The 10568-nt window shown below is 52.6% G+C and overlaps 1 long non-coding RNA gene across 1 annotated transcript in view; it reads right to left on the reverse strand.

Annotated features, from left to right (window-relative positions):
* Positions 1 to 9953, reverse strand: part of LOC141582450 (uncharacterized) — a 30585-nt gene extending 20632 nt beyond the window's left edge. The window contains exon 1 of the long non-coding RNA XR_012515293.1: positions 9698 to 9953. This is a non-coding gene — a long non-coding RNA (uncharacterized LOC141582450). The remainder of the gene's footprint in view (positions 1 to 9697) is intronic.
* Between the last annotated feature and the right edge of the window lie 615 nt (positions 9954 to 10568).

A 10568-nucleotide genomic window follows, 5' to 3' on the forward strand; every position in this document is an offset into this window, starting at 1 on the left:
AACGGGGGGAAATATTTAGATCTGATATCACTGACAAAGACCCTAGAAACAGACCCTAGAAGTCACAGGAAAAAGAATTTAAATGTACAACAGCAATAACAGATGAGTCAGGGTGAGGGTAAACGACACGTGAGCATTCTACAGCCTCTGTGTCCTCTGGGAGGAAGATGAGGGTGTTGACTGACATGGACTTTGCTAAGTTAAGGACATGTGTGTGATTTCTAGAACGACCCCTCAGGGTGATTTACAGAATTCGGGACAGTGTCTACCGTGGGGAAGGGAGGAAATCACGACAGAGGGTTCGCGCCGTGGAGTGGAGCTTCTGCTCCTGCCCCGCCTGCTGGATTCTCTCCGTCCCATTCAGCACATTCATCCCACCGTGCAAATGCCTCATATGCCCTGCTCGTCACGTGAGCTAAGTCACAGGGTTTTTTAAAGAATATTAAAAGATACTCAATGCCATTCACAATAAGATACAAAATTCCAACTCTTTTTCAAAGATCAAAACGTAAAAGCTCACCGTGTTGGTGAAGGCGTGAAGCGGGCTGTCCCTGTGCTCCTACTGCAGCGTGACTGGTGTGTCCATCGTGAAGGGTGCTTTGGCGACTTCAACCCAAGTTTCCAGATACAAAGCCTCACACACCTCCAGGACTTTGCAAATACCATCACACACATGCCAAATTAACTTGTGCAAAACCTTCTTTATCGAAAAGGATGGAAAACAGCCTAAGCATCCTTTGTTCGGTAAGTAACGAACTTCCTACAGTGGGGTATTGCGCAGCCATGAAAAGGACGTTCTCAGAGCCACGTGCCGTCACAGCCAAGACGCATCAAGTGAGAAGGAAGACGAGAACAGCCGCGCGGAGGCATGACGTACATGTGTTTGTCTGAATAATCATACAACTTCCGAAAGGAAAGAACAGTGGGGGGCCACACAGGAAATAAAAACTGGCTCTGAGGGGCTGGAAGCCATGGTTAGAAATCATAGTTGTTGCTGTATAACGCCCTTTTGTGGTTTGTGAACTTTAAAACAGAAAGCACATATTCAAAAATATTCACAAAAAATCACAGTGAGGCTGGGTTCGGTGGGTCACGTCTGTAATCCCGGCACATTGGAGGGCGGAGGCAGGCGGATTGCCTGAGCTTGGGAGTTTGAGACCAGCCTGGGCAACACGATGAAACCCGTCTCTACTAAAACACAAAAAAACGTAGCTGAGCATGGTGGCGGGCGCCTGTAATCCCACTACCTGGGAGGCTGAGGCAGGAGAATTGCTTGAACCCAGGAGGCGGAGGTTGCAGCAAGCTGAGCTCGTGCCAATGCACTCCAGCCTGGGCAACAGAGTCAGATTCCATCTTCAATAATAATAATAATAAGTAATAATAGTGGGACTGGGGACTCACGGAACCTTGCGTCAGCCCTGCCCCCGTGCTCCCCATGAGGCTTTCAAGGAGGCTGTGGGAAGGGAGGCGCGATGATAAAAATGGTACATGGAAGCTCCCCTTTTATTATTACCTGGTGTGTGCGGCTCCTCCCAGACAGAACAGGGCTGGGACTGGAGGTCGAGGCTGAGGCTTAACTCCCGTACTGGTGCCATCTTCCCGCAGACTACCAGAGGGAGGAGGCACCAGTCCAAGGGAGGAGGCATTAGCCCTCCAGAGCTTCAAGGACACGAGGCAGGAGGGAGCTCGGTGGCATGACAGTCCAAGAGGCAGGCCTGGCCCCCTGCAAACCAGTAGCCAGGAGGTTCACTCATCCAGAGCCGCCCAAGAAGAAGGCCGCCACATCGAGGCACAGGATCCGCAGCACCGTGTCCCGTGGGTGCGAGGGGGGAAAGCCCACCACACACACACCTACTTCCACTGGCGTTCGGATGAGCAAGACTTGGCTCATTCTGTCCATGCTGTTTTGGAGCCTGCTTTTCCCACTTACTGGCTCATCGGGAACATGTTCACCTGTCAATAGCTTGCTCTTTGACGGCATGGTTTTTAATGACCAAAGTTTGCTCAACGGATTCACTGTTATTTGTTGAGATTTTTCATTGTCATGAACACTGCTTTGATGAAAATCAGGAAAGCTGAATTTTGGTGCCTATCTTTAATTCTACCTTAGAATAATATCCTAGAAGTCGCCCTCTGGCTAAAGCACAGACACTTTAGAGCTTGGTATGCAGGTCACTGCATGGCCTTAAAAAGCATTTGACCCAGTTTACACTGGCCAGAGGGTCAGTCTTCCAACTCCCTTCCAAACCTAGATAGCGGTGTAATTTTATCTTTACCTACTTAATAAATATTTGGAGGGGCCTGGAAGAGTGGCTTGTTATTGCTTGTATTTTCATCCTTTGATTACTAATTGGGTTGAGGCTTTTTCATGTGTTCCTTTCCCCAATTACTCATCTAACCCAAATCGTCTGTCTGTGTACCGGCGCACACCCAGCACTCTCCAGCACCCACTCTTGGCTCAGGCCTGAGGGTCATTCTTTAAATGCCCACAGCTGTCAAAACTTACTATCCTTCAAGGTGAAATGGCCCACCCCGACCTTCCCTCCAGGCAATCATTCCGGACTTCCTGCAGCTCTTGGCTTGAGGCACTTGTCACTTTGGTCCTGGTTCAACACTCAGGTCTGCCTGGCTGTGCCCCCGCTGTCTGTACCAGCTGTTCGCTTTACTCCTCAGGCCCAAGGCTTGGCCTCTGCCCCCATCTAAAGACCCCGTGTCAACAACGCTCCCTGGGTACCTACTATCCAGTTAGGGCTCCAGGGTGCCAGGGAGGAATTGGACAGTACCCCTGCCCACACGCTCCTTGGAGCTGTAGCACCAAGGACAGCCACCTCCCATCAGCCAGCTGTCCCGAGCCCAGGACTGTCTGCCCGGAGGCTCAGGCTTGTGCCTCCTGCTGCTGTCGGCTCTCCTGGGGAAACTCAGCCTCCGAGACCAAGCAGCGTCTTCCCTTGGGCTGCAAGAGAAGGTGGAACTCCCACTAGAGACTTCTGTCTGTAAGAAGCAGAGCCTGTGTGAGGAGGAGAGTGAAGGTCTGGAGAAGTTAGACAAGAGTAAAGACAGATTCACAGGGGATTTAAGTGGGTGGAACGTTAGGGCTTTAAGAATGGATTCCATTTGACTCCATGTCTGGGGAAAAGAAAAATGGATTCCAATCGTGTTTGAAACAGCAACTGTCCAATTTGACCATCTCAGGTCATGCTCTCTGGCAACTTGTGTTTTGGTGACTCTCAACCATGTGTCCGTGAGAGCATGGTTCCCAAAGACGGGATGGAGACCCCAGCAGCACTGAGAGCTGACGTGGCAGAAACCACAGCTCTCTGGAGATGCCGCTGCTGCCACAAGTGAGGAGCACGTGTGCCTGAGAGGTCCCCAGGGGAGGAGGTGGAAAGAGCCGGGCACTTTCCTGCAACCCTGCTTAGCCATGCTGGGCATGATTTTGATCCCTCGAATCTGGCATGCTGGCGGCACCTTTCCAGGCTAGAGAACCCGAGACACTGGGCAGCACCTGGCCCCAGTGGCCTCTGAGACCCTGAGCCCAGCCCCAGCCTCTCCCAACAGCCAAGGATGCCCCTGGTGTCATCACAAAGGTAACTCCACAATCAGAGTGACCTTGGCTCCCAGCACTGGAGGAGATGACAAATTTCTGTTCTTACCACTGAAAACTTGATCCATCCTTTCATGGGTCCCTGGGGACCGGCAGTGCGGCACATGCATTATGGAAGCTTTTGCCTGAGCTCATCTCCGTTCTCTACAGGCTGGCTCTGTGCCCACTCTTCCTTAAGCCCTTGAGAGACTGAGAGCGTTTCAGTGCCAAGGGGAAGACTCAGGGATGTTCCTGAAAAACATATTTATCTATCAATGGCTGCTGTGCTGGTTTCTGGGGGTTAATTTCTTAATCCGAGCAAGAATAAGCTCCTCCATGCCAGGCACTGGGAGCTATGTGTCTGCCACAGATCTGCCCTTATGGGCCGTGGTTGTGCCATATGCCTGAAAGATCTGTGAGCCCCCAACCCAGATCTGTGAGTCCAGAGGGTCTTCCCAGAGGACATCATGCAGATGCTGAGCCCTGAAGGCTGAGGGGCTGCTGACAGGCAGTGGGCAGGGAGGAAGCTTCCTCGAGGATGGGCGGGGTAAAGGCACCGATGTGGGTGCTGATGAGGTCACCTGAGGCCCAGCCATAAAGGACCCAGGATGCCAGGCCACTGAGTCTGAACGTCATCCTGACAGCTACAGGAGACCTTGAGAGACCACTGGTCAGGGCAGTGACACCAACAGCTTTGCATTCTGGAAGGATCGTGCCGGCAGTCTGCGGGAGGCGCCTCCGCAGGAAGGAGCATTGCAGCAATTCAGAGCGGCCACGTCAGGGAAGCGCTGTGCAGATTCACATGCAACATGCATTTGAGAGATGGAATCGGGAGGACTGAGCAGTGGAATGAGCAGTTGGCTGGTGGGCCTGGGGTGGGCAGGTGTTGACGGGCACCCCACCGTGAGCACCTTGGACTAGAGGGGCCGCTGCATCGAGCGTATGCGTGCACATTGAATCCTAGGTGCCTGTGGAATGCAGAGATGTCCAACAGGCAAGCTGAGGTCATTGGAGCAGAAAATGCATCTCCGGCCTGGCACCTAGCTCCACCTGGGCAGAGACACAGACCTGCCCCTGGGGAACCCCAGAGTGCAGACGCAGACAGTTGCCTAATAATACTCACATGGATCAAGGACAGTGACCTCAAGAAAAAGGACTCGTAGTTTGAGACCTGCTAGGAGTTTACGGGAAAGAGTGTCTCAAGAACAGAGGAGCCACAGGGTATGAATTAAGTTTAACCAAAAGCTGTCTCCTTATATATTTTAACTTTGGCCTAAAAGTTTCTTCGTATGGCTGGGCATGGTGGCTCATGCCTGTAATCCCAGCACTTTGGGAGGCCAAGACAAGTAGATCACCTGAGGTCAGGAGTTTGAGACCATCCCGGCCAACACAGTGAAACCCTGTCTCTTACTAAAAAATACAAAAATTAGCAAACTGTGGGGGTGGGCACCTGTAATCCCACCTATTCAGGAGGCTGAGGCAGGAGAATCACTTGAATCCCAGGAGGCAGAGGTTGCTGTGAGCTGAGATGGCGCCATTGCACTCCAGCCTGGGAAACAGGAGCAAAACTCCGTCTCAACAAAAAGTTTCTCCATACATAGTGAACTGTCCCTGAACTAGATGTGTGACAGACTATAACCTACTCTTGTACCAATCCCTGAGCCGCAGCCTAAGGCAGCCAACTGTTCAAACGCAGTTCAAATAAGGCAAACACCACAATGTAAGGAATCCAGCTGCTTTGGTACCTCACTTTGCTTTTCTGTACATCGCATTCCTATTTCTGTTTATAAATCTTCTCCAGGTAAGTGGCAGAGCTGGAGCCACTCTGAATCTACTCTGGTTCTGGGGCTGCCTGATTCAAAAATCATTCTTTGCCCAGTCAAACCCTACTAAATTTAATTTGTGTAAGTTCGTCTTTTAAGAAGGGGTAGAGGTCTCTCAGAAGAGGTCTCTCAGAGAGGCTGCCAGTACATCTGCACACCCGAGGAGAACCGAGATAGGACGGAGAGGGAGACAGCATGGCTGGAGAGAGCAGGGCCAACTCGCATCTCATATCAGGAACACAAGTGTCCAAAGTGTTATTCTCCTTCCTTATCCAATGCTGAACACACAGCAGCTCAGAAATAATGCACACCTGCCAATGAAAGGCACCTTCCATCATTGGATGTTCACCTGGAGGATGGGGGCAGGCAGGGCCAGTCGAGGGAAATGAGGAAGGGGGAATTCTTACATGTAAACGATCTGCAGTTTGGAAGTTCCGGTTTTAAAAGTACCCAAAACACTTGGAGAAGCTGTGGAAGGAATCCATCCTATCAGATATTAAAATGCTATACAATCTTAATATCAAGACAGTGTGTCACCATGCAGACACAATCCACAGACTAATAGGGAGGACAGAGATCTGCATACATGCAGGAAGTTAGTCAGTGATAAATGTAGCATCTCAGCAAGTGAAGTAAAGATGAATGTGCTAATAAGTGATGTCAGGATAAGTTGGCAGCTTTCTGGGAAGAGATCAAGTAAGATCCATACCTCACACCATCCATCATGATAATTTCTAAATGGAGGGAAAATTTAAATGTATACATGAGACCATGAATTTATGGGAAGAAATTATGGGTGGATTCCTTTACAAGTTGAAGGAAGGAAGACTTTTTGCAATATAACTCAAACGCAGCCACCATAAAAGATTGATAGACTACACAAAAATTGGAAACTTCTGCAGGGCAAAAGCCATGGTAAGCAAACTCAAATGACCAAGCGAGAAAAAAAAAAAATATTTGCAACTCAGATTACTGTTGGGGGGATAAATCTCTAATATGTGAAAAGGTCTTAGAAACTAATAAGAAAAACATCAATGACTCTATAGGAAAAAAATGAACACATAGTGAAATGCAAATGGCCCTCAGACATAAGCAAAAATATCCAACTCTCTCATAAGAGTGATACTGATTAGCCCCGCAGTGGCTGCTCACTGTGAGGAGATCTGTGAGGAACAGAAATGCAAATCTGACAACACCCTTGGTAGGTGAAACTCTGTGGGGAGAGGAGCATCCACGTGGTGACACTTTGATAATGATGATCAAAGCTGTGCATGCATCCACCCTTTGACCCAGCAATTCCGTTCTGTAAGTGAATCATTTGGATGTACCTCCATGAATAAGAGCAATAGTTTGGAAACCTAAGCGAAGCCACAAGAGACTCATTTTTACAACAAATGTATGTGGAACAGCATGAGTGGAAAGATCTGGAAACACTACCCATCTTCCCATTGCCTATCCAGATTCCAGATCATCCACCCTGTTCAGGAGCCCTGGAGGCTGTGGTAGGACTGTGGCAATGGTCCCCTTGCCCTCTGACTTCAGGTTGGGCTCAGCCAGTGGGGAGCGAGGCTGTGGATTTCATTCTTTCCCTGCAGGAACCTCAGGCTGGCCGTATCCTAGACCAAAGGTCACAATTCCTGCCAGACCTAGTGAGATGAGGACAAGAGTCTTGTCCTACTCACACCCCATAAAGAGTCTTCTAGAAAATGCTCCTCAAGTTGCCCATTTGGTGAGCTATCTGTTTCCTAGTGGACTCCTGGCTGATGTCACAGCTATTTATAAAAGGACACTCCAGGCATCAAGCTGGAAAATTTCCCAGGTACATTCTTAAGTTAAGAGTATATAGTAGTCGCCGGGCGCGGTGGCGCAAGCCTGTAATCCCAGCACTTTGGGAGGCCGAGGCGGGTGGATCACGAGGTCAAGAGATCGAGACCATCCCAGTCAACACGGTGAAACCCCGTCTCTACTAAAAATACAAAAAAATTAGCTGGGCATGGTGGCGCGTGCCTGTAATCCCAGCTACTCGGGAGGCTGAGGCAGGAGAATTGCCTGAACCCAGGAGGCGGAGGTTGCGGTGAGCCGGGATCGTGCCATTGCACGCCAGCCTGGGTAACAAGAGAAAAACTCTGAAAAAAAAAAAAAGAGTATATAGTAGTTACTTTTTATGGGAGCAAGGTGGAGGAAGAGGGAGAGCAGGTAGCTGCCTCTGCTTAGCGTTTGCATAAAAAAGTGCAGGAAAGACCCTCACGGGAAGATGTTAGGGTGGTTGTCAGTGGTTGGGGACTGGGGGAATGGGGCAGGGGAAGAGGGCATGCAGGACTTTTCTCTCGGTGTTTTATTTTCAAGCCCCCTCCTTTTCCCTGCTCAGCATCATGGAACTCAGGAAACAGCTTAACGGACTCGGGCCTCTGTGGGCACCATTCCTTCCTGGGGACCTAACCCCGAGCGATGCTGGATGCTACAGCCTGCATGTGTGTGACCCCAAAATTCACAGGTTGCAACCCAATCCCCAGTGGATGGTGTTAGGAGTGGGGCCTTTGGGAAGTGATCGGGTCACCTGGACAGAGCACTTTGATTAGTGCCCTTGTCAAAGAGACCCCAAAGAGTCAGCTAGCCCCGTCCATTACTTCCACACATGACAAAAAGATGTCCTCTTTGAACCAGGAAAGAAACCCTCACTAGGCTCCGAGTCTGCTCACATCTCGATCGTGATCATTGCAACCTCCAAACTGTGACAGCGAAGTCTCTGTCGCTTATAAGCCGCCCAGTTTTCAGTGTTGCGTCACAGCAGCCTGAGCAGGCAGAGGCCCTGGTTCTCTCTGTCGCAGCCTGTGCCCTGGGTCCCAAGATCAGTGTCAGAAAGGGCTCAGTTGCCCCAAACAGGAGCAGAGCAGGGAAGCTCGCTGGGCGCCTGAACGCCACTCCCAGGCACTCAGACATTTCTGTAAACTTAAATTCACGGAGTCTTCTAATAGTAATTAGTTTCAAGGAAAATAAAGATCAGTGGGTCTCTGAGCCTCTTTGGGGCCCCAAGAAGGAAGAAGCTTCAGAAAACCCCCCGGCTGGCTCTGGGTCCCTCCCAGGGCCTCTCCAGCCAGCTCCGCACACCAGTCCTGGTCTCCTGCCCTCCTCCACTCCCGCGACCCTGTGTTGAACCTGGCTCCCGGGTCCCCCTTCCCCAGTCCCACAGGGTGAAGGCTGTGAAGGCTCCTCTTGGGATTCCTGCATTTAACTCAGCGGGCCCTCCTAAGGTGAGCGCTGGCTCTGGGGCCGCCTTCAAATCCACCTCTGCGCTTCCCCATGGCTGGCCACAGGAGGGCCTCCCTGACCCCAGGGACCTCATCTGCAAACCCTAGAGCACCCAGCTCAGGTCTCCTGGTGTTGGCAGAGGATGGCAGGGAAGACACAGTGCCTGGCACACACAACAAATGTCACCATGGAGAGGGCAAGGTGCCACGAGGGACCCAGGCAAGGGCCAGCCTGAGCAGCATCTGCAGTTTCCTGCCTGCACCTTCTAGCTCCCCCTGGGACCTGCTGAGCAGCGCAGTGTGCCGTCTCAGCCCCAGGGAGGGCTGCACACTTCACAGCCTTCAGTTGGTGGAGGGGCAGCACCAGCTCTGAGGTGAATGTCGACATCACAGTTGGCAAATGGGAGATTAGAGGCGCAGAGCGCCCACCTGCCTCCCTGGCTGCAGCAGGCGGGCCCGACACAGCTTCACACACATATCCACGCACCCCTCAGGGCCTGCAGCTCAGTGCGCCTGGCCTCCCTGGATTCCAAAGAGCCTTCCTGGGATGAGCCCCACAGCACCAGGAGCTAGCTCTCAGACCCGGACCCACCAGGGCCCTGGCCCACCCACCTGCCACACGAGGAGCTCTTCCGAGCAGCTTAGGGCAGCCTGGTCCCGCCCAGCAGGACCAGGAAAGAAAGGCAGCTCTTCCTCACTTCCCTGCAAAGCTGCCCCTGTGGCTTCCAGGCGGACCTCACATCAAGGAGGCTCCTGCCCCTGCTGCCCAAGCTGCCCAGTCCAGGGGCTTCGTTGCCACTGGCTGGCCCCATGCTCTCACTGACAGCCTACCAGGGTGTCCCCAGGGGCAGCCGCTTCCAGCCAGTGGAAAGGAGCCAGGGCAGCCCCGACAGGGCCCATGGAAGGAGCCACTCAGGCTAACAAAGAGAGGGGACCCTGCCCAGTGATCTAAACAAGACGGAGGCACGGGCTGGTTCCTGGGAGGCTGCAGGATGGGTGGAGAGAGACCGTCAGGACTGGGAGGAGTCCTGGGTAGCACTCACCAGAGCAGGACCCTCTGGCGACCATATCCAGGTCCCACGAAGCAAGCTGGGGCACGGGGCAAACCACGAGGCTCTCCAAGTGCAAGGGACAGACTGCGCAGCTCGCACGCCAGGCAGCTGCACTGGCAGCTGGGCCAGGCCCCGGGACACCACGGGCCTGCAAGGGAGAGACAGAGGCAACTGCCTCATTGATGCAGCCGCTGTTCTCCCTGCCCAGAGCTTCAGGCTTAGAGACAGAGCAGGACAGGGACCCCGAGAAAGGCAGCCCCTGACCAAAGGGAGCCAGCAGCTCACTCCCGCTCCTGTGCTCCGGAGCCCCAGGCTCTCAGAAGACAGGAAGTCATGGGTGTGTTTCTTGTTTTCTGCTTAATTCTTCTTCCTGGTGGCGGGCAGGGGATTTGAGATCATTTCCATTTTCTTTATGTAAACGCGTCGCTAAGAGTAATTTAAGTGCTGCACGGAAGTGAGCATGGCAGAGGTGGTGAAAGCCACTCCCTGGGACAGGGGCCAGCCACAGAGGCTGTCCACAGGGGAGCCCCAGTCACCGCCCAACCACGAGGCTGTGGTCTGCACTGGGAGCATCATCCAGTGCCCGTCCACACAGGCTGTGCACACTGGGAGCACCTCTGCTGCTCCTGTCATTGGCCCTCTGGCTGGCAGGGGCGTCTGTGGACACAGCCCTTCTGCAAGGTGTTGGGACCCGGCCTGAGAAGCCGCCTCTCTGCTTCATTCCCCTCTCAGGGTCGGCCTCTCAGTGAGGATTTCCTCCTGAAGGGTGGAGCTGTGAGTGAATGAAGAGCCCGCTGAGCCATCCTTTGAAAGCCCTGCGTGCGGGTGGGTGGGATCCTTAGCTGCTCAGGGGCTGCTGCAG

This window comes from Saimiri boliviensis, chromosome 20 (assembly GCF_048565385.1).
Source record: "Saimiri boliviensis isolate mSaiBol1 chromosome 20, mSaiBol1.pri, whole genome shotgun sequence".
Classification (NCBI taxonomy): domain Eukaryota; kingdom Metazoa; phylum Chordata; class Mammalia; order Primates; family Cebidae; genus Saimiri; species Saimiri boliviensis.